The 23,676-nt window shown below is 36.1% G+C and overlaps 1 protein-coding gene across 1 annotated transcript in view; it reads left to right on the forward strand.

The window, feature by feature from the left end:
- MACROD2 (mono-ADP ribosylhydrolase 2) overlaps window positions 1-23,676 on the forward strand; it is a 2,133,612-nt gene that overhangs the window by 314,307 nt on the left and 1,795,629 nt on the right. The gene's annotated exons all lie outside the window — the stretch shown is intronic.

Raw genomic sequence — 23,676 nt, forward strand, 5'->3', positions numbered from 1 at the left:
TTAATGGATGTAGTTCTTTACTTTGAAAGATGAGACAGCATAGGATGAGTAATCATTGAATAATTTCTTTTGTATGTGTGCATGCATGTGTATGTGTAGCACAGTAACTGGAGGATTGAATTTCCCCTAGGATATAAATAAGAAGGCTGCTAGATTAATAGTCTCTAGAATGATTTTGAGAACAGCTTGGAACCCAGCATTTACAACCTAACTACAAATTTCTCATAGACCTTAGTAAGCAGTAAGCACTGGTGTAGGCGTGATTTGAGTTTGAATGACACTTTTTGTTTATTCACAGAAAGCAGCATGTAAAATATATTCTTTTATGTGTTAGTAGTAATAAATTTTTGATACATTAATAGGAAACTTAACAGAAGCCCAGAGGAGCTTGAATATTTTATGGAGATTTTTGTAGTCAAACAGTTTACTTTAAAATTAGCTGATTATATATATATCTCCAACATTATTCCACTATTAAAGAGTGGGCATTAAGATGCTATTTTAGTATGATCTTCCCTTTTGAGACATAGTATTTTCAGGATTTATAAATTATAAATTTGACAAAGATGGAGCTTATTTAAGTTGGATTTTTAAATGAATGATATGTTTAGCAGGAATTGTAGTTGCTCTAAATGTCCATTTGAAATACAAATGAATAAGCAAGTTTTTATTTTATTTTAACCCCAGCAATTTATTAATATGTCACCTAATTACAAACCCAATGGAAGCTGTTTCTGACATGCAATTACTCTATAGTGCTGAGATGCATTTAAATGCATGATATGAAAGAACAGTCTTTGGTCAGAGAAATAGGGGTTGTGCTTTGATTTCTACCATGTCACATCACAGCAATTTCACTAGTTATTATTCCATATAGCTTCCCAAATTCCTGGTATTTTTGTATTATTGCTAATACAATTGAGTATATCTGTGTGGTTACCTTTATTATCTCTGTGTACTCCATTTTGTAGTCCTTATTACAAACAAGGCAAGTGTAATGGCTCTAATTTTAAAAATAATCTAAAGGGGCACAGCAAAACAAGTAACGTAGTAAAAACATTTTTTACTAAGTGGTCAAGAGGCAACTTAAGTTTGTTTATCTATTATTACTTTTTCAAGTCAGGTGACATTAAATGTCCTTTAAAATGGCCATAATTGTCCTACAGTTCTCCAGAGATATTTTTCCAGAGCTGTAACTTGAATGGACTTTGTGAACCTATGTTTCTTCCACTGACATGCTACTGAATGATAAAATTTTATTGCACATGTTACTGCCTACTAGATCATCAGTTTCTAGTATTCAGGAATTGTAAAAACTCATTAGGTATACTGGGCTCTGGTCCCAGTTCAGACAGAATTTTGAGGTCCTATCCGTGGTCTTTCTGTTATTCTGATTGTACTTGTACAGCAATAAAATAGTTTCATAATCCATCCTGATTCAGCCCAATGTAGTCATCTAACTTATGGAAAACTAGACGGACAGACATGGAAAATACACAGGATTAGCTGGAGCCATGCTCATCAATCTGATTCATAGTTACAGTGTCAGCATTTTCTAGAGCTGTTTTTGCAGTCTTACCTGTAGACTATGACTCAGAGTTGGAAAAACTCTCATATTTATTAGCATGTAAAATAATACCTAGGGTACAACCACCTTGGGAAAATTTGGTATCAGCCAATAAATTTGAAGATATGCATATCTAGAGACTCAGTGATTCTATTCCTAGATGTATACCTCATATATTTAGGTATGCTTCTGTGTTCTTAGAGACATGTATTGTGTTATATAAGAAGTCCATAGTTGCATTAATCACAATAGCTCAAAACTCAAAGCAGTTCATATGCCCATTAGCACTAAAATGGATGAGTATATTTTGGTAGATTTGTGTAATGTAAAAGTACATGATGGTAAAAATGAAGAAATCACATGTATACATAACATATATGAATCACACAAATGTAATGTTTGTATGAAAGAAGCCAGACAAAAAGGATTGCAGGATGGGTGATTCCATTTAAATAAAGTTTGAAAACAGGCAAAATTAAAATATAGTATAGAGAGATACAAACTTAGGAAACTAACAAGTAGAGCAAGGAAATTGTTAGGGTGGTTGGTAGCACAGGCTGTGAAAGAAATCACAAAGAGAAGAAAATGTAGATAATAAAGATTTTATTCACTCTCCAAGAAAGGAGAGGGGCATGGTGTGGAGAGATACACCAGCCTTGAGGGGTGGGGGCTTTGAGTTTTTCTTGGATCATAACTGGATTAAAAAAGAGTTGGGGGGGTACTGTGTGTGACCCCTGGGCTGCTGGGGTGCTGTAACAAGAGGGTACAGTTTGTTCTGTGTTATCTTCTGCCTGTGGCTGTAGGGAATGGTTAGTTCTGTTTGTGATTTCCAGTAATTTCCAGTCTGGGGACAAGCTTAGAAGAGTAAAATGTGAGTCATGTTTAACAAGATCATAGGCCTGCTAGGCAAATGGTGCCACAGTAGCAAATGGGGCTGACTTTATCCTTTCAGAAATTATCACCATAAAGTTATGATAGGAATTACTTTAGTCTAGGGTTATGATTATGGAGAGGCAAGTGTAGGACATCCAGGGATCTTCTTTTTCTTTACCAGGATGGTGATGTAAGAGTATTTACTTTATATTAATTTATTAAGCTATTCACTTATGTGTTATATACATATATAGTTGATTTATATTTCATAAGTAAAACTTGAAAGAAAAACTGAATATAACTATTTAACCCTGTAACTGTTCTGAGTATTAATATTTGTAAAGTGCCTTTCAGAGAAGAAAGGGTAATGTTATTTGTAGGAACTTCTGAATAGAAAGCAGTGGTACTGACTGAAGATTTAATTTCTTACACTGGAAGTTGCTTTCAGTATATACAGAGAGGGGCTGATTGAGATTCTCATATTATCAGTCCTAAATTTGATTGTCTGTGTTAGAGACTTCTGAGTTTATTTGAAGAAACTCAAAAGAATAGGGATTTAATACCATCCACTGATGTTAAGATAGGGCTATAATATCAGATGCAGGTAGAATATGATGTGTCTGAATCATACCTTAGAGCTGCCAGTGCAGCTTTTCTTTCCACTGCCACATGTATATTTTTACCCATTTTTAAGATTTTTCAAATCATAAAGATGAGATTACTGGTAGATGTAGAGGGACTTATAAGGAACATATTGATTTTACTTAGAAGTAAAACATACAGGACTTCTGGCCAAGATGGAGGCCTAGGTAGATACACTTTGCCTCCTTGCACAACCAAAACAAGGACAACAACAAATTTAAAAACAAAAAACAACCAGGAGTCCTAGAAAATTGAACTGTATGGAAGTCCGACAACCAAGCAGTTAAAGAAGAAACATTCATTCAGACCTGTAGGAAGGGTGGAGATAGGCAGGTGGGTAGAGAGGACTTGTGGCATGGCAGTGGCTGAAGGACCTGGGTAGGCAAGGCAGCGGCTGGCAAACTGCGAGGTCCCACATTTGTGAGCAGATAAACCTGGAGGAACAACTGGGGAGCAAGACAGACCACACAACCCAGGGTTCCAGCACAGGGAAATAAAGCCTCAACCTCTGACTGATAAAACCTGTGGGGGTTGAGGCAGCAGGAGAAACTCCCAGCCTCATAGGAGAGTTTGCTGGAAAAACCCACAGGGTTCTAGAACATACACAAACCCACCCACCTGTGAATCAGCACCAGAGAGTTCCAATTTGTTTGTGGGTAGTGGGGGAAGTGAGTGAAAGCCAACCAAGAGCTGAGCAAGTGGCACTGTTCTCTCTCAGACCCCTCCCCCATATACAGTACCACAACCCAGTGGCCTGGGTTGCCCCTCCCTGGTGAACCTAAGGCTCCACCCCTTACTACATAACAGGTGCACTGAGACAAAAAAAAATGGCCCACATGAAAGAACAGATGAAAGGTCCAGATAAAGCATAACTAAGTGATGAAGGGATAGCCAACCTATCAGGTGCAGAGTTCAAAACACAGGTAATCAGGATGCTAGCAGAATTGGTTGAGTATGGTTGCAAAATAGAAGAAAAAGTGAAGGCTATGAAAAGTGAAATAAAGAAAAATATACAGGGAACCAACAGTGAGGGGAAGGAAACTGGGTCTCAAATCAGTGATTTAGGTCAGAAGAAAGAAATAAACTTTCAACCAGAATGGAATGGAAGAAACAAGAATTCAAACAGATGAGGAGAAGCTTAGGAACCTCCAGGACAACTTTAAATGTTCCAACATCTAAATCATGGGGGTGCCAGAAGGAGAAGAGGAAGAGCAAGAAATTGAAAACCTATTTGAAAAAATAATGAAGGAGAATTTCCCTAATCTGGCAAAGGAAGTAGACTTCCAGGAAGTCTGGGAAGCTCAGAGAGTCCCAAAGAAGTTGAACCCAAGGAAGCACACACCAAGGCACATCATAATTCCATTACCCAAATTAAAGATAAGGAGAGAATCTGAAAAGCAGCAAGAGAAAAGGAGACAGTTACCTACAAAGGAGTTCCTATAAGACAATCAGCTGATTTCTCAAAAGAAATCTTACAGGCAAGAAGGAGCTGGAAAGAAGTATTCAAAGTCATGAAAGGCAAGGACCTACATCCAAGATTACTCTATCCAGCAAAGCTATCATTTAGAATGGAAGGGCAGAAAAAGTGCTTCTCAGATAAGGTCAAGTTAAAGGATCATCACCAAGCCTTTATTCTATGAAATGTGAAATGGACTTATCTAAGAAAAAGAAGATCAAAACTATGAATAGTAAAATGACAACAACTCACAACTTTCAACAACCAAACTTAAAAAAAAAACAAAAACAAACTAAGCAAATAACTAGAACAAGAACAGAATCATAGAAATGAAGATCACAGGGATGGTTATCAGCAGGGGGGCTGGGAGAGAATGCGGAAAAAGGTACAGGGAATAAATGGTAGGTACAAAATAAACAGGGAGAGGTTAAGAATAGTATAGTAAATCTAGATGCCAAATAATTTGTATGTACAACCCATGGACATGAACTAAGGGCTGGGGGCCTGCAGGTGGGTGGGGGGTGCAGGGCAGAGGGGGGAATGAAGGGGAAAAGTGGAACAACTGTAATACTTTAATCAATAAAATATATTTCTTTTTTTAAAAGATTTTATTTATTTATTTTTAGAGAGGGAAGGGAGGGAGAAAGAGAGAGAGAGAAACATCAATATGCGGTTGCTGGGGGTAATGGCCTGCAACCCAGGCATGTGCCCTGACTGGGAATCAAACCTGCGACACTTTGTTTCGCAGCCTGTGCTCAATCCACTGAGCTACACCAGCCAGGAATAAAATATATTTCAAAAAAAGTGAAACATACATTTACTAATGACAAATAACATGTGTTAGGGACATTTGTATATAAGAGCTGATTATGTCCCACATTCTGTTATATGTGCATACATGTATTATCTCATATAAATCTCACAACTACCCCCATAGGCTAATATCATTCCCATTTTGGATGTGAAACTGGGATTCAGAAGGGGACCTTGAAAACAAGTCTAGGTCCAAAGTCCATGCTCTTTACTGCTAGGTTGTGTATCTCAGAGTAGATTCCTTTAGTTCAAAACTGTAAAAGAAATCAAATATGCTTTTATCTATTATTGGTACCTTCATTCAAATGAAAACTTTAAGTAGTTGACAAGGATTTTATTCCTGTCCCACCAATGTTCTTTATGTATCTTTGAGGCTTTCTTGACCAAACACTTAGGTTTTAGATAGCACTCTAATACAGAGATGGTAAAACCACCTATCTCAAGGATTGTTTCGGTTTTAGATTATGTTTATGGACTAATGCCTGAGACTTACCCGGCCAGTATGAGAGCCCCTCCTATGTTTTCCATATCCAATTTCTGTCTTGCATAAAAGCAGCCATTAAATAAAAGACCTTGCATGTAATGCAGGAGTAATGGGGGCCGGCTAAAGAAATAGGTGAAGGTTTGTAGTGGGCAACCATGTTGCATAAGGCTATTGTTTGCAAAAACGTATCCATTTCTAGGGTGTTTAATATTGCCTAAATGAAAGAGATGCTTATAAGGAAACGCTTTGGCAATTTCCTTTATAGCTAAGATTTAATGAGCACTTAGTACGTTTCAGGCAATGTCATAAAGACTTTTTACATACTAACTCATTTAATCTTCACTATAATTATATGAGGTATATATTCTTATTCTCCCAATTTAGAGAGGGAAATGGAAGCACAAAGCTTCCATAGTAAGTGGTAGATTTAGGATTTGAACTCAGACTAATTTTAGAACTCGCATATGAGGTGGAACCCCCAAATTGGAATTTATTCATAAAAATTTTATTTATTCTTACATGTTTGAATTTTAGTCACCTTCAAAATATTCTCCATTTGATGCAATACCTCCGTCAAGACATTTTTTCCACTACTCAAAAACAATTTTTGAACTTGTTGATTTTGATGCCTTTTAGTGCTTCTGCTGTTTTTTGTTTGTTTGTTTGTTTCATCTCTCCCACATCAGCAAAAAGTTTCCCTTTGAGGACTTTTTTCATCTGGGAAATCAAAAAACAAGTCTCCTGGGGTGAAGTTGGGTGAATAGGAAGGGTGGGGCCTGAGGTTCATGCTGTTTTTGCCAAAAACTGCTGAACACTCAGCACAGTGTAGGCAGACAGATACACTTGAAAAACACTCATCATGAAATGGGCAAGCAGGTTGAAAGAGTCTTCAAAAAAAGAATTCACTGAATGGAACACAGCCTCTTACAAGAACATCAGCTGGTACACTGGTAGAGATGGGTTTCTGGAACACTCATTTAGTGGGGGAAGCCTGTACTACAAGGGGCCCGTCCTCCAGAAGGTAATTCCATTTTTTGTGGGGTCTCCCTCATATTAACTACTATATTATACTCCTTTTCCTTGAGTTGAACAAAGATTTAGATGTGAACATGCTCTATATTAAGAAAATAAAGGGACATTAAATATTGTATCAGATTGAATCTTTTAGTTTATATCAAGATGAACTACCTGAAGAGGGAGAAAGACATTTATAATTCGTTTGCCTTATTGCCTATACAGCATAATAAATATTATAGTATAGGTTTACAAAACTGCCAAGCATTTATTTGTAAACTCCTTTTATTTTCATGAATTCCTGAGTAAGTAAAGATCATGTACCAAAAAAAATGTTCTTTGGGATTTCCCTAAAGCAGCAACACTATGGAACAAATGGTGACTAGTTGTATTGGTCCCTTGTCATTCCTTATTAAAAAATGACCTTTATATATATTGATTCCTACTTCTCCTTAAAAATAAAATACTTCTCTTCTACCAAGATTTAAATCAGAAAACATATATTTTCTTCCTCTTAAATCATTATAAATATGCACATATATATTCTTATTTTTAGTGTATTTTCCGTTACTACTTAGCTCCCTTATACCCCTCTCTCCTCACAGTCACCACATTGTAGTCCATGCTCAGGAGTCCTTTTACTTTTTTGCTCAATCCCTCCAATCCTAAACTTCTCTACCCCATAACTGTCATCCTACTCTCTATGAGTCTGTCTCCACTTTCCTTGTTCAGTTTGCTCATTAGATTCCACATAAGTGAAATCATGTGGTGTTTGTCTTTTTCTGACTGGCTTCTTTCTTTTTTCTTTTTTAATTATATTTTATTGATTATACTATTACTGTTGTCCTGATTTTCCCCCCTTTGCTGCCCCTCCATCCAGCAACCCCCACTCCCTCAGGCAATACCCACCCCCATTGTTCATGTCCATGAATCATGCATACAAGTTCTTTGGCTACTCCATTTCCTATATTGTACTTTACATCCCCATGGCTATTCTGTCACTACCTATTTGTGCTTCTTAATCCCCTCACCTCTTCACTCATTCTCTCCCTTCCCCCACTCATCTGGAAACCTTCTGGTAACTAACTTCTTTTTTCTTGCTTTTAAGAGTCTCTCTTTATCTTTATCCTTTGGACTTTTAATAATGATGTGTCTTGGAGTGGGCCTCTTTGCATTCATCATAATTGGGACTCTGTGTTTCCTGGACTTGCCTATTTCCTTCCTTTAATTCGGGAAGTTTACTTTCACTATTTTTTTCAGGCAGATTTGCAATTTCTTGGCTCTTTCCCTTCTTGTTCTGGCACCCCTATGAGGTGAATGGTGAGGCTCTTAAAGTTGTCTCAGAGGCTGTTTACACTATCCTTATTTTTTTTTTGATTCTTTTTTCTTCTTGTTGTTCTGATTGGTTGTTTTTTGGTTCCTTAGATTCCAAATCATTGATTTGATTCTTGGTTTCATCCATTCTACTGTTGTTTCCCTGTAAATTATTCTTTTTTCAATTAGTGTATCCTTCATTTCTGAATGGGTCTTTTTTATGCTGCTGAGGTCCTCACTAAGCTTCTTAAGCATCTTTATAACCAATGTTCTGAACTCTGCATCTTCTAGATTGCTTATCTCCATTTCATTTAGCTCTTTTTCTGGAATTTTTATCTGTTCTTTCATTTGGGCCATGTTTCTTTGTCTCCTCGTTTTGGCAGCCTCCCTGTGTTGGTTTCTATGTTTAGGTAGAGCTGCTTTGACTCTGTGTCCTGGTAGTGTGGCCCAATATAGTAGGTGTCCTGTAGGATCCAGTGGCACAGCTTCACCTATTACCCAGGCTGGGTACTCGAGGTGCACCGTTTGTGTGGGCTGAGTACACCCTCCTCTTATAGTTGAGCTTTGGTTGCTATTGACAGATTAAGAAGAGGGATTTACCCAGGTCAGTCCGCTGTAAGGACTGGCTATGACCACTTACCACCAACCTCTGTCCTCCGTGGAGGATCAGCTGTGCAGGGGCATGGTGGTGGTGTTCCAGTGTGGTTTGTAGATGTCCACTGGGTCCACTAGGTCCACTGGGTATGTTGGCCCTGGGGTTTCCTTGGGTGGTGCAGACCAAGGTCAACCCTACCTATGTTTTGCCTGGGGCACCCTGTCTGAGCTATAAGCAATCTGAGATGGCTGCTACTTGTGCTGGGCTTGGACATTCACAGGTGAAGCCAAGCTGTGACTCTAATCTGGCTGCTACTAAGGCACTCTGAAGCCAACTGTTGCTTGCTGGATAGGATTTAGGAGCCAAGACCAGCCATTCTTATGGAAAAGCAGCTTGGGTGGGCCTATAAGTAGGGTGGGGTAGAACCTCTTGGGTCTCCAAAGTGGGTCACACAGTGTTAGGCAGCTTCATGGAGTCTCAGATATGGCACTATGGCTCCGTAGCAGGCACACTCAGCAAAGGGACAATTGCCTTTGCTCGCTGTGATGTGACTGGTGTATTTCATTTAGCATAATGTTCTCTGGATTCATCCATGCTGTTGCAAAGGGTAAAACTTATTTATTTTTTTATTGCCAAGTAGTATTCCATTGTGTAAATGTCCCAATGTTGCTTTATTCAAAATATATACATATATTTTATTAGTATATTTTAGGATTATTTATCTAACATGTTTCCCTTTTATGAAAAAGGTATGAAGTTTATTTTAATGTACACAACATGGATATTTGGATATCAATTCATATATATTTATAAAACAAATTTTATTTCAATTCAGATCTTTTGTAACATGAAATCTGTGTTTTTTGACTTTTTAGTTCTCTTTAAATCACTTTTTGTAACAAGGTAGAAAATCAGATTTTATATCTTTATTTCTGTGGATAGATAGAAGAACTATCTATAGAGAGTATATTCCTTTTCTATTACTGTGTTATTACCCCAAATTTAGTGACTTAAAACAACATGGGTTTATTATCTCAAAGTTCTGTAGATTAAAAGTCTAGCAGACTTGACTAGGAGTGACTCTGTTCAGAGTCTTAGAAGGCTGAATGTGTCAGCCTGCTGGGCTCTTATCTAGAGATCCAGGGGAAAATCTGCTTCCATGATCAACCCATCATTCAAATTATTGGCCAAATTCAATTCCTTGCAGTTGGACTGACTGAGGTCCCTTGTTCCTTGCTGACTGTCAGCAGAGAGCTCTCAGCATCTTTTGGTCATTTCTATTTTCAAAGCCATCAATGATGCATTAAATCTTTCTCTGGCTTGGAAGCTCTTACTTCACTCCTACCCATACTCAAAGGGAAGGTATTATACAAGGGCAAAAGGCATTGGAGACCTCTTTTAGCATTCTGCCTACCACAGAGATATAGCAATGTATATATGATTATGATATTTCTTTGAGGTCTGATACTGACAAAGCACCTGAAATAAGCAACTTGCTTTACATGAGTATTTTAATATCCTTACATCTAACAATGTTTTAAAAGGAATAAGTTTTTTTGTGTAAGTTTTAAAAAGTTATTATTCCTCTTACACATATTAGAATTCAAACCTGGAGCTCATCTTAAAATTGGTAAGATGTATTTATTTCTTCTGCATTCACTGAAATATTCTTAAACACTCAGTAAAGGAGATGGTAAGTAATCTAACTCTAATTCCCAAATTCCTTTCTTTGATATGTCAGGCAGAACCATTTACTGTGGCTTTTACTCAAAGTAAGGACAGAACATATTGATAGTGAATTTAATTCCATGGAGAACTTATCTTCTCACTTTCCTTGATTTAGAGTAACATAGCTTTGCTATGGGACATTTTTGCAATAAAATGTATTTTCATGCCTAATTCAAATCATATCCCCCCAGCCATTTCCCACTGGCAATTCTCAAGGCTTCAGGAAACAAGTAAGGGCAGAAAGGATCAGTGGATCTTTTCCGCTGCTGACTCTGGCTGCAGACAGACCTTGCCAGCTTTCACCATGCCCCAGAGTTTGCTTACCTGTGGTGGGATGGTCACATCACAGTGCTCACCTTCATTATAGCTTCTCAGTGTCCAGAAGAGGAATCATTCTCAAGTTGTAAGACTTCACATTAATCTTGGCCCTATTTGGCTTTTATTTATTGAAGAGACAGATTTTGAACAGGATGTGCTGACTCCACCATTTGAGGAGCCTTTTAACTGACATCTGTTTCCTATGTAATTGGTGCTTAAAATGCATCAAAGTTGTCTCTTTTTAAAAGTTTATAGTCTTTCAGTTCAGTATAGTTTCAAATATTTTTTAATGAGTTAAGCCTCCCTGACACCCCTCTCTACTTTCCCCCATCCCACAGCCCCACATATATTTAAAGACATATTAGTCAGAACTGAATTCCCCATAACAGGGGCTTATTCATAATGTGCATTGGGAGTTTTCTAATGAAGGATAGGGGCCAACTATGTCATGGTCCCTTCTATGATTCTTTTGTATGAATTCAGCATCTACATTGGTGCCCCTTGAAACACTGTGACCTCTTAGCTTTACCACTCCAGTCTTTTATCATTTTCCAGAATGACCACATTTTGAGTCTATTCATTATTCTGTACTACTTTACTATGAAGATAAATAAATAGGAACTCCTCCTGTATAGCTGAGAACACTTCTACTCTCTTATACTTATGAATGTGAAATTTCATGTTATTATACTTTCCAGGTTAAAAAATGACTATTATTCCTAATAGAAATGACTTCCAGATTATTTTTCCTTGTGGCCTATGTTAATACTTGAAGCTTATCAGAATTTCTCTTAAAATGGCTTATCTGAATTGAACATAATATTCCAAACATTTTTGGAATATTCCAAACTCAGCCCAGAGCAGGTGAGGTTGCCTCTTTCCACAATGTATAGAGTTTACTTTCCCATGTTCCAGTGAGTATTCATTCAATAGCCAGAAAGGAACTTAGTGATTATCTAGTGAAGGCCAGCCACTACATTTTAAAATAAATCTAAGATTGTCTTAAGATGTTGAATAGACATCATATGCCTCTGGCTCATATTGAATTGTGGTCACTTTGGTTTGTCTGAAAAAGTCACCTTGTTTGGTTTGTCTGAAAAAATCTGTTTGTCACCTGATCCCTTACATTTCCCCTTCAGTTTTAGCTTCAGTTCCTTCTTGCTTCAGTTTATATCCAACAGTCTATTGTTTAAGAATTCTCTATCATCCTTTCTTTACATTCACAGTCCAAACTCCTAGGATTGGATCAATCTAGCTATATACCTCTTCTGCAACTACCCTTGGGCTACTGAGTACTGCTCTTGAAAATCTTGAAAAACACAGTTGTGGGACTTTTTTTGTTTGTTTGTTTGCTTGTATAAATATAAAATTAAGTAATTCTGCTATTCCTCAGCACCATTATTCAAATCTTTTATTCAAATCTGGTTAGCTGCACCATATTTTTGTCCTAGACTCTAAGTATGCTCCTCTCCCGCTGGACTTTTAAACTTGGTAATTACTTCTAATGCTCTTCTACTCCATTGGTATTGTTAATCTTGGCTATACGTTAGAATAGATGGGTTTTAAAATATTTGGTGCCCAAACCATACCCTGGACCAATTAATTCAGAATTTCAGAGGGGTGGGACCCAGGAATTCTTTCTGTTTAAAAAAATTCCCAGGTGATGCAATTGTGTAGTCATGGTTAAACATCATTGCTCTGTACAGATGCATACTTTGTTTTCTCACTTTAATTGGTTTTATGCTAAAATTATCACCTCCTTGGAAAGGATTTCCCTGTCTATCTAGAATATAGGCCTCTTTGATTTTGTTTCTTTCCCCTACCTTATTTTTCTTCATATAATTTGCCAGGTAAGTTGTTATTGTCTATTTTATTATTCTGTGCCCTTTCTTCACTAGAGTGTAAGCTTCATGAGGTTTGTAACTACATATTATCACATACCGTATTTTTCACACTATAAGATGCACCCCCCTCCAAATTTGGGAGGAAAACAGGGGTACATCTCATAGTCCAAATGTAGCTTATCTGGCTCACTGTAGGTGGGGGGTGGCGGTGGAGTAGGGTCACAGGTTATTAAATATTTTACCACATTTTTTGCTTCAAAATTTTTCCCCCTATTTTCCTCCTCTAAAACCTAGGTTTGTCTTATGGTCTGGTGTGTCTTATAGTCCTAAAAATATGGTACATATTACATAACATTATCAATGGTAATTGGAACCCCTCTTCTTAGTTTTTTCCTGTAGTTAACAATGAGGTTACCCTCTTCTTAGTTTTTTTCACTGCCATATTCCACCATCTACACTAGGGCCCATCACACTATTCAACAAAGAGTTGTTGAGTGGAATTCCCCAGTGTAGCTAAATCTAAACATCACCATTCTTCTCAAGTTCTTATCTAATTACCCTGTTTCACTCTTAGAACATGACATCTCTTCTCAAATAGCAGAATATAATAACACATTATCAATGGTAATTGGAACAAAAAGAATGGATGAGAACCTGGGAGAGTACATGTGTAAAAAATCCACCCATCAGTAGAACCACAAGAATTATAACATTTAGCAAACTGGTAAGTTTACCCTTGTTCTGTCTCCCTTTTTCTTATCTCTCTCTTTCTGCCCAGGTCCTTGGGGCCGCTGTCCCCCAAGATTCCATCCACTAATTTTGACCTTTTTTTCTGTATAACCTCCTAGAACTATCTCATCTATACCCATGCTTTAATGACCACCTATGTTCTGAATCTCCTTAATCTTCATCTCAGGGCTGCATGTGTCCCAAGTGACAGAGTTATAAGTACAATGGCTCATGTGGTATCTTTATTTTCACATCCTAAATTTTCCTGGACTCTCCTAGTAAGAGTCAGGTAACACTTCTCTTTTTCTTATTCACGTGCACATTTGTCTATTGTGGCACTTTTTTATATTGCATCATAATCATTTGTTGCTTTATCTCTTTTTCTAGGTTATAAATTTCTGAAGACACATTGTATGTTTTATTTGTATATAGCCTAAAATTTGCCACATTGTACATAGTAATCATGCAGTAATTTCTTGTAAAAATGCATGATTTTAAATTTGTTGCCATTAAATATCTTAATTCTACCTCTAAGACACTGTTCCTTTTAGGAAGGTCTTATGTGTCACTATCCAAGTTTTTGATAAATTGATATAAGTATTGATAAAAAGTTTGAAAATTTTCAGCTCAAGGACAGAGTCTTGTGCAGTGCTATTAGAGACCTCCCTTCAGGATGTTGATCAATTTTGGGGCTTTTGTTATTCAGTCCACGTAGTAATAGAACTATGCAGCTCATGATTCCCCATCTGGGCCTGAAAAATATAATTAAAAATTGTTAAATGCTTTACAGGAATCATCAAATGTAAACTGCATGGGATAAGGCAATTGACAATTGACAATTTCAAGTGTCTTCAAGCCTGCACCTCATTCTCAAATGGGGATAAGTTACAATTCTTATCTTCTAGGGAAGAAGTCAAGTTATGGAGGGGAGCAAAACAGCAGGCAGCTGGGGCTTAAAGAGCAGAGAGGCTAAGAGTGAGCATGTACCTAATGTTCTCTCCTTCCAATCTCAGATTGATTGGGTTGACAAGATGCAGGTCAATAAAAGAGAAGGCTCTAAGATGTTGCAGCTATTGCAGAAACACCAGTTAGCCAAAATCCCACTTTCCCCTTGAATATTTAGACTAGAGATGCAAATGTCACTTATTGGCACCAAACCATAGTTGGCCATGAATTAGATATCAATCAGTGTAGCTGGACCCTAGCTGTTTTATTCTACTCAGAATTTGGTACATGGACCAGGCACGCCCCGCCCCCCACCCACTTCCCGTGCTTGCACACACACATACACTCAACTATTAGGAGGAAGTGAAGGGATTTCATTACCAGAGAGGGCAGTAAAATAGGTGTATAAGCTTTAGTGTGACTTGAAAATGAGCTGTCCGCCCCATGTATGTAACAAAGTTGACGTAGAATTTGAAATCTTATTATTGATTGAAAAGCCAAAGGGACCTCTGTATCTGTGGTCCTGGATTTTGGTGGACAAATGTGAAAGACATTTGAATCTTTTCTTAAACTTGACAACATGGGTAGTTAAGAGACAGGCAGTTTTTATTACCCATCACTTTTCCTTCATTGTGAAATTTGATAAATTTGGCTTTAAAAAGTGAAATTGTAGGATGGTATGGGCTTCATCTATTTATTTTCCTTTACATACAATTTTAGTAATTGTTGAGTTATTTCATTGATTTGGGAAACTGCAGTTTCTCAAGTAATCTATAGTTTCTCATAGTCTAGAATATCAATTGTTATGATACTGTTAGAGCTATGAAATTTGAGTTTAGTAAATTAATATGTCAGAAGATCACAAAACAATAAGGTAGAAAGAGAACTAAGTTTTTTCCACTTTCAGAAGTTATCCCATTTTTTTGAGCCTTATATTGTGATAAAGTCAGCAAGAATTTTCCATATTACTAATCGTCTTTGAAATTTTTGGAAAAATTTTCTCTTATTTGGTTTTACTTCCAGTGTTTCATTTTGGTAAAATATTTTTTTGTTTGTATCCATTACTAGTTTTTTTTTTCTTTCCTAACAATTGATTTATATCTTAAGGGATGGTGCTGATAGTAGAAGGGTAGGGATTATTTGTCATGTTGGTTGATGAACTAGTTTAGATAATTTTACTGAAAGTTAAAGTTGACTGTTCATCTAGAAAGCAAACACTTTGACAATTAAGGCATACAAACTGTGAGTGTTACATCTAGCTGTTCCAATTATAATGTGTTGGTTAGAGCTGTTTCATGAATCCTTCTTAGGAACAGCCCAAGTACTATATACTGCTTAGGAAGAAAATACAGTCAGTGTATTTGCCATCACAATGTGCTGATTGAGGCAGCTTACACTGAGATAACTTACTGTAGTAAAAACTTCTGGACTGGAACATGGCGATAGCATTTATGTTATTTGCCTCCTAAGTTGCTTCTGCATTATGTAAACTCGAAGCAAACAGCCTTCAGTATGAGAACCTTTGAGAGCTCTGCACTTTGCTTTGTTCAGTTCCTTTGTGCTGATTCTTTGAAGAATATGTTAGCTGAAGTCTTGCAGTGAGTACTTACATCTTCTCAGTTTGTCCAGATTACTGTGTGGAATTCACTTTGATAGGTGCTTCTGTGGGAGTGTTATTATTTAAAGACTCATAGTGAATTCCTTGCCCTATGGATCCTTATTGCCTTCTATAACAGCATTAAGTCAGGGAAATTAGACTTAGCATATCAGCATAGTGCTCAAGAAAATTTGAAAAAGGCCCTAGGGACATCGACTAAAGCTATCTTATAAATGAAGTACCCCCTAACAAATCAATTCTAGGTTAGCTCTAGGAAGTGCCCATTTTGTCTGCAGGGGAGGCTGCATAGATCTTCTTCACATATTCCAAGGTCTGTCTACAATCATCTCTTTTTAAATTAAATGCCTTTGAGTGCCTCCTAAAGGATCTGGTTGTGGAAATAGTCCAAAGGTAGAGAGAGAGAAAAGAAAAAAAATGAAGATGGAGAAAATGAGAAATTGGAGTTTGAAAGGGCAAAGGATGGGTAATAAAAGTCCATTCATGGTTATGTCCTATACTCTTAATCATAATCCACTAGCAGGAATGGCTCTGCTTTTGCTCAGAGGGGATAAATATTTTTTCATTTGACACTTCTCACTGGGTTTTTTTGGGTCATATACCAGATAAATAGGAGGAGTATCAATGAAATTGTTAATACTTAGTATTGATCTGCAATCCACTCTTGCAACCTACATTTGGAGGTAGCACATGGAATTTAAGTCCTTGTATTATTATTTTTCTTGTACTATTTGTTATTGGACAAAATAAGGAGGACCCAAGACAGATTTTCTTTTAGGAGGAACATGATTAAGTCTCTTCAAGGACAACGTTTTTAAATGGTCTTAATGTAATATTCAAATAAATTTGATCTCTCAGATAATATCTTTAAATAGAATTATTTTCCCTAGTCAACAAAAGAATACAGTACTTTTTTATTGGATATTTGGAAAATCAGAAAAGTAAACAGGGGAGAAAAAAACCATATCATCTCATCACTCAGCAATGGCCACTCAGGAGTCTTAAGTGGCCCTTTATTTTCCTAATCTTTGGAGCAATGAATAATGGAAAAATCTGAATTTTTGTGCCTGTTCCCTTTTGGCATATTTTAAGTAATACTTATTAGATGCTTTATTTTAGTTTATGATCCTATGGACTGGTGATATTTGAATGGACATAATGACTGCAGTGAAATCCATTTTATTCTAAATTCATGCAAGTAACTAGTAATTCTCTAGCCAGGAAATTACAGAGAATTGGTGATTATGTTGTTAAGCAGTAATTCTTGATCACACTGGCTAAGGTAATAAATGATATATTATGTTGAAACATACACACATTTTTCTATACTATAATTTATGTGTTCCAAATTCAGCAGCATAATATTAGTGCTATTTTTGGTGTTACTGCACTTGGGTTGTTTTACATCATTATTTATGCTTATGTTTCTACAAGGATGTAGATTCCAACTCTCTAAATTTTGGAAGTTGCTCAGTTTGTATGAGCACATATGTAGTGTATGTGAGAAGTAGGCATGGGGCTTGGGAAAATGGAAGCTTATTGTATGAGCTTCCTGTTATTATTTTGTTGAAAAAAGATCAGATCCTAGTGTGTGCTAATTTTACTCATAAGTGATGAACTGTAATTTGTTTCTGAAGACTAATTAATGTTCAGAAGGGTTAAGAAAAATGGTTATACCCTTTGAATTAATTTTCCAGTAAATTTGTTATTTGAATGTTCTTGTTTATGATAACAGCAATGTCATAAATAACTATAACAGACTTCTTAAAGAGCTATACTTCTTGAACAACAGGACTCTTGTTTCAATAGTTTCTGAACTCCTCAGGAGAAGTGGTATATAATTATGAATATCTTTGCCAAGTATGCTCTTTCTTTCGGTTTGCTACTCTCACCTTGCAAATGATGTTACTTTTTAAAAATAGGAGTATTTTCCAATTAATCTCCTATACACTGTTTTGTGAATTGTACTATAATATATGGTCAGTAAATATTTGTTACTGGTAAATATTCAACAAAATGTTTATTGAATAAAAATGATATCTTATACATTTCCATTTCTTTTATATAATACTTAAAACAATAATTCTGTTCTCCTGTGTGACTGCTAGATTTTCTTCTCAGGTTCTGTGGTTGGGCACAACTTCAACTAATTCAGGGTTTCCTAGCCTGTCTAGCTGCAGGACTCACCTGGGTAGCAAATTATACATGCATGCTCCAAAGCCCCACCCCAGACCTGATCAGTTACCGTCTCTGGGTGATTTGTATCATCAGACTGGACTGGGAAACCTGAAACTTGGGAGTCTACACTAGGAGCTTATCACTGTATAGTTGCATATTAGTATATAGGAAAGATAGGAGGATGTGGATTGAGTTGATAGTGTTCATTTATTTCTAATGCTAGTCAGCTAAGATATCAGAAGAAAAATTGCTCTGATATGCCATTTTAATTTTAACTTATATGAGACTTTAGTTGAAGCAATTTTAAAATTATTATTTATTGAGCACTTACCATATGCAAAGTACTCTTATAATTTTTTGTGTATTTACTAACATTAGTATAGAGATGTGAAATAATTTTCCCCACCCCAAATAAGTAATGAGTCAGAAATCTTTACTTTGAATCTAAGAAGTAGGATTTCAGAATTTGCACAATTAACCCTTGGAATATATTGTCTATAGCCACCAAATGCTATATGCTTAATAATATGTCAGGCACTACTATTCTAAGCACTTATTATACTTTAAATTTATTTACCACTCCTCTAAAGAAGAGTTAAGAAAGGCAAGTTTAGAGAAAGTAAGTAATATGCCCAGAATTACCCTGCTAGTAAGTGGTAGAACCAGTATGGTTTGAAGTCGGGCTGGCTCAGCTCCAAAACTCTGTGCTGTTAACCACTGTCCTACATGCAAGAATGACATGTTCGAATATGCTGATTTCTTATCTCTTACAATTTTCTGGGAGATAGTTGTATAACACTTCAATATCTACATTTAACATCTATATTGAAACACTCTGGTATTGACATTAAATTTTAGAAGAAATTCTGAAATATGTTATAGAATTCCTTGTTACAGAAAGATTTTTAAAGAATAAACTGGTTACTCTGTTATCTGCTATAGAGCACAGGACTGACATCTTTTAAGAAGTTCTTAACCCTATCCTTGTTTTTTTTAATATTAAAGGACAGCACAGTTGGTGGATAGTTATGTATTTTGTGAACAATTGGTAAGAAGTTACACTTATCTCTTTCATTTGAGCTTTAAATATTCCACACATGTACATTTTGTCACAAGTAAATGTTTTTCTTTACTTTGAATGACTTATAAATTTACTTTTACACAGTTTTTAAAGACTTAGTTTGAATCACTTCTCTTTTTTTCTCCTATTTATCCCAAAATGAAGGTGAAGTGTTAATTGGCTTTAATGGCTCTTACTGGTTAAATGGCTCTTAATGGCTCTGTCTGGGACTTCTAAGGAAAGGTGAAGAATTGGAGAGGAATTTGTGAAATTTGTCTGGGGAACTGAGGAAGTTTAATGTTCTTGTGAACTAGCTCGCTTTTTCTTGACAATATGATTGTACTATGATAAATATTGAAATCTAATTTTCACTCTTAGACCTAACTCTTTAAGTATATGTATTTATTGGTTAACATTCAAAGAGGAGTTTCCTGAAAAAAAAATGTTAACTAAATTCCTGTACCTGGAAAAGATCAGCACCTAATACATTAGGAAAGAAGAATGTCTTGCTTAAACATGTTTATAAAACCAGAAAATAGATCTCTCTCTCTCTTTGTCTCTCTTTCTCTGTCTGTCTCTCTCTCCCTCAAAGGGATGCTAATGTGGATTATGTAGATGTGTTGCACTTAAACAGAAGACTGTGTAGTTGCCAGAGACATGTACCTGGCTGTTAACACTCTCTCTTTCACCATAAAAATGATTCCCACCAGCAGGGACTCATTCAGCTGAAATACTGTCCCTGGTGGTCATGCACTGATATGCTCTAATAACTCTGTTACTAACTTAAATAACCACCTAGATATTTGTTCTTACACAACCAAAAAATCTTACTGGGATTCTAGAAAATATAAAGAAGACTTTTACCATTTTAACAGCTTTAAGATAACAAATCTTTTTAAAAATTATTTCGTATATTTTTTAGCAGTTGACATTCCTTACTATTTGTGCCTTACCAGAGTGTAGCAGAGCAATATAATGAGCCCAGTCTTGTCTTAGAGAGAGAGAAAAAAGTATGCTTTTATTAGTATTTATTTCTGTAAAATCAGTACAGGGTTCAGAGGGAAAATAGAAATGCACACAAGTCTGTTTATCTTGCTTCTCTGCTTCCAACTTTTGTTACTTGATATTCAAATGTGAGTTCTAATATCAGAAACCAGGCAACTCTTTCTTCATCATCAAAAATGAATATAAAATTTACAGGGCATTTACTAAGAGCCAGGTATGAGTTAAGTGCTCAACTTGAAATATATAATTTATTCCTTACAATTAGAGTGATACTATTATTATCTTATGTTACAGAGGGTGAAACAGGCTTAGAAAGGTTAACTAAAGTGCTCAAGGGCATACTCCAAATAAGTGGCAGAAACTGGAGGCAGACCCAGATCTAATTCAAAGACAGTTTTCATAATTATCACCTCAACTATCAATTGTACATATAATTTATTAGAGTGTTCTAGTATATTTTGTTGTGTACACTTGGGGTCAGCATTTCACAACAAAGATAACAACATACAAAAGGAGATGGGAGCTAAGATTCTTGCATTTGGAATCAAATTTTTTTTGGAGTTCTAGTTCTACTGTATATACTGCATAATATTGGGCAAGTTGCATAATCTGTTTGAATTTCCATTTCTTTTGTTAACTGGAAGTAAAGGAGATAGTGGATGTGGAATGCTTAGCATATTGTCTGTCCTAGTTATTCTAAAGATGGTGATTAATACTCTGCATTTTTATAATGCTTTGCAGCTTGCAGCTTTAACAAAGATTTTCTCAGATGGTAGTTAGTGATATACCCTTTGAAGCCTGTTCATTCTTTTATTCATTCATGCAACATATTTTTTTGAATATCTGCTAGGTGTCCAGCATTGTTCTTATAGGAGTGATTTAACAGTGAAGTAGCGAGAAAGAAAGTACTTGCCTTCATGGAATTTGTTTTTTTAAAAAAATCCTCATTCAAGGATATGCTTATTGATTTTGAAGACAGGGGAAGAGAGGGAGAGAGACACAGAGAGAGAGAGAGAGAGAGAGGGAGAGAGAGAGAGAGAGAGAGAAATAACAGTTTTTTGCACATTCCCTGACCAAGGATCAAACCCACAACCTAGGTATGTGGCCTGACCAGGAATCGAACCTGCAGCCTTTTGGTGTACAGGATGACATTCAACCAACTGAGCCACTCAGTCAGGGATGGAGTTTGCATTTTAATGAGGAATATAGACAATATATTAAGTAAAATATTGCATGTATTAGATAATAACAATAATTAATATAACATCACTCTTGTATTGTGAATGTTATAAGCCATGCATAGCTCAGTAGTTAGATCCACATTTTGATTCATAGACTAGCAATGTGTTTTTCCATTTTGGACTTTTAAAAACTGTAAACTAGTTATTATTTAACTACAAACTTTTATTTTCAAATTTTGTATTGTTTTAAAACATTGTGATTATTTTTCTGATTTAATTGTTAGCACACATCACCAAAATTCATGTAATCTCTTATAGCTAGTTCTAAGATTCCATGACTTATTGGCTAAAAGAATGGAATAAATGTAGATCTCTAAAACCTGTCTCTATTTATATGCATATATGTTTGTAAATATACCCCAAATCAAATATGGTATGTCAGTAATTCAAAGATTATTTTTTAAAAATAATTAATTATTGGAAAACATTAAAAACTCTTAGCATTTCTTATTCATGTGTCTCAAATTCAGCACCAAGCCTGGGAAAAAGCTTCATTGATCTGGTACCTCCATTCTGGCTCTTCGAAGACACAAAGGGATCATGAAAAGGTGTTGTAGTGAATGTAAAGATTAAGATTTGTCTGCTAACTCTGAGTTTAAATTTATTGAAAGCTGCAAGAAAGACAAGAATTATTCTCAGGGTAGTTTATAGCTATTAGCTATTGGCTGTAAATCATTATTCAGCATCATGGGGCAGAGGTTTGTAGGTCTTGGTAGAAAAATTCACATTTGCCTCATTAAATGTTTTGAGATTTAATCTTAAAAATGTCTTCTAGTTGTTGTCTTAGGAAAGGGAAATAATGTTTTGTTTTGTTTTTTTCTGGACTTAAACTCCTTTCTAAAGTTATTGAAGGAACATTTCTGCTCACTATTTTAAGAGAGTGGTTAAGAGCTCAAACTTCAGAAGCAGACAGGATCATTGTTTCACAACTTACTAACTATAAAAATTAAGGATTCCATTATAGCTCACACACACACACACACACACACACACACACACACACAGCGCCTTTTCCCTTCTCACGACCACCATTTCGTTCCATATTACCCATTCTTCTCCATACAGTTGCTAGTGACCTTATCACCATTGAAGCTAATAGTCTGATCCCCAGACATAACTCTTCTCCTCCTCTTCCTCCCACACCAACCCCCTCCAATTGCTTTTTCTTGCACTAGAATAAAGTCTAGACTTCTTACCTTGGCCTACAAGACCCTGCACGATGTGATCCAGCCCTGCCTCGCTGATCTCACCTCTGCCTTGCTCACTGAACTTGAGCCCTCTGATATTTTTTCAGTTCCTAAACTCACTGATTCCCTACTTGAAACTTTAACAAATCCTCTTTCCTGTTCTCAGAACATGCTCTCCTTCACTCTTCACATGGCTGACTCTTTGTCCCTCAGATCTTAGACTTTCTTTACCACCCCGTCTAAGTAAGTTCTCCTGCTGTGTCATTCATGAAACCATGTTTTTCCCTGTCACAATTTTTCACTTTATATTAATTTGTTTTTTTAGTTAATATCTGAATTCCTGTCTTCTCCTATTATACTCTTCATCTCTTTTGGATTCACTGCTATATACCCAGCCCCAAGCACAGTTATTGAGCAGGTACTCAATAAATCATTGTTAATGTTGAATGAATAAAATATGTCCATGACCTTTCAAAGCTTTAATTTGCTCATCTTAAAAATACATAGCAGCCCAACCAGTGTGGTTCAGTTGGTTGGGTGTCATTCCACAAAGCAAAAGGTTGCTGGTTCGCTTCCCAGTCAGGGCACATGCCTGAGTGGCCGGTTCTGTCCATGGTTGGGGTGTGTTTGAGAGGCAGTCATTCGATGTTTATCTCTCACATTGATGTTCTTCTCCCTCTTTTTCTCCCTCTATTCCCCCCTCTCTAAAATAAATAAAATAAAATCTTTAAAAAAATACACACAGTAATTTCTATCTGTAAAGTTATTGTGTAAATTAAATGAGATCAAGATATATAAAACACTTAGCACTGTTCTTGACAAAGTCCTCATCTAACGGTAGTGTCTGCAGTAGCATGACCATGTGTATGACATGCTAATATTTATAGAACATATTTTTAAAAGAGAATTTGTTAGACTTTTGTTTACCAGTCTTTACAACCTTTTTTAAAAAAGTATTTAACATTGGTCCTCATATCAAAGAAATTAAAATGTGGAATTCTAGCAGTGATTCCATCCATGCCTTTTAATGGAACATTGATATGAACTAGCCTCAGCTTTGTAATATCA

This window comes from Phyllostomus hastatus, unplaced genomic scaffold (assembly GCF_019186645.2).
Source record: "Phyllostomus hastatus isolate PE091 unplaced genomic scaffold, TTU_PhHast_1.1 phas_contig_17, whole genome shotgun sequence".
Classification (NCBI taxonomy): domain Eukaryota; kingdom Metazoa; phylum Chordata; class Mammalia; order Chiroptera; family Phyllostomidae; genus Phyllostomus; species Phyllostomus hastatus.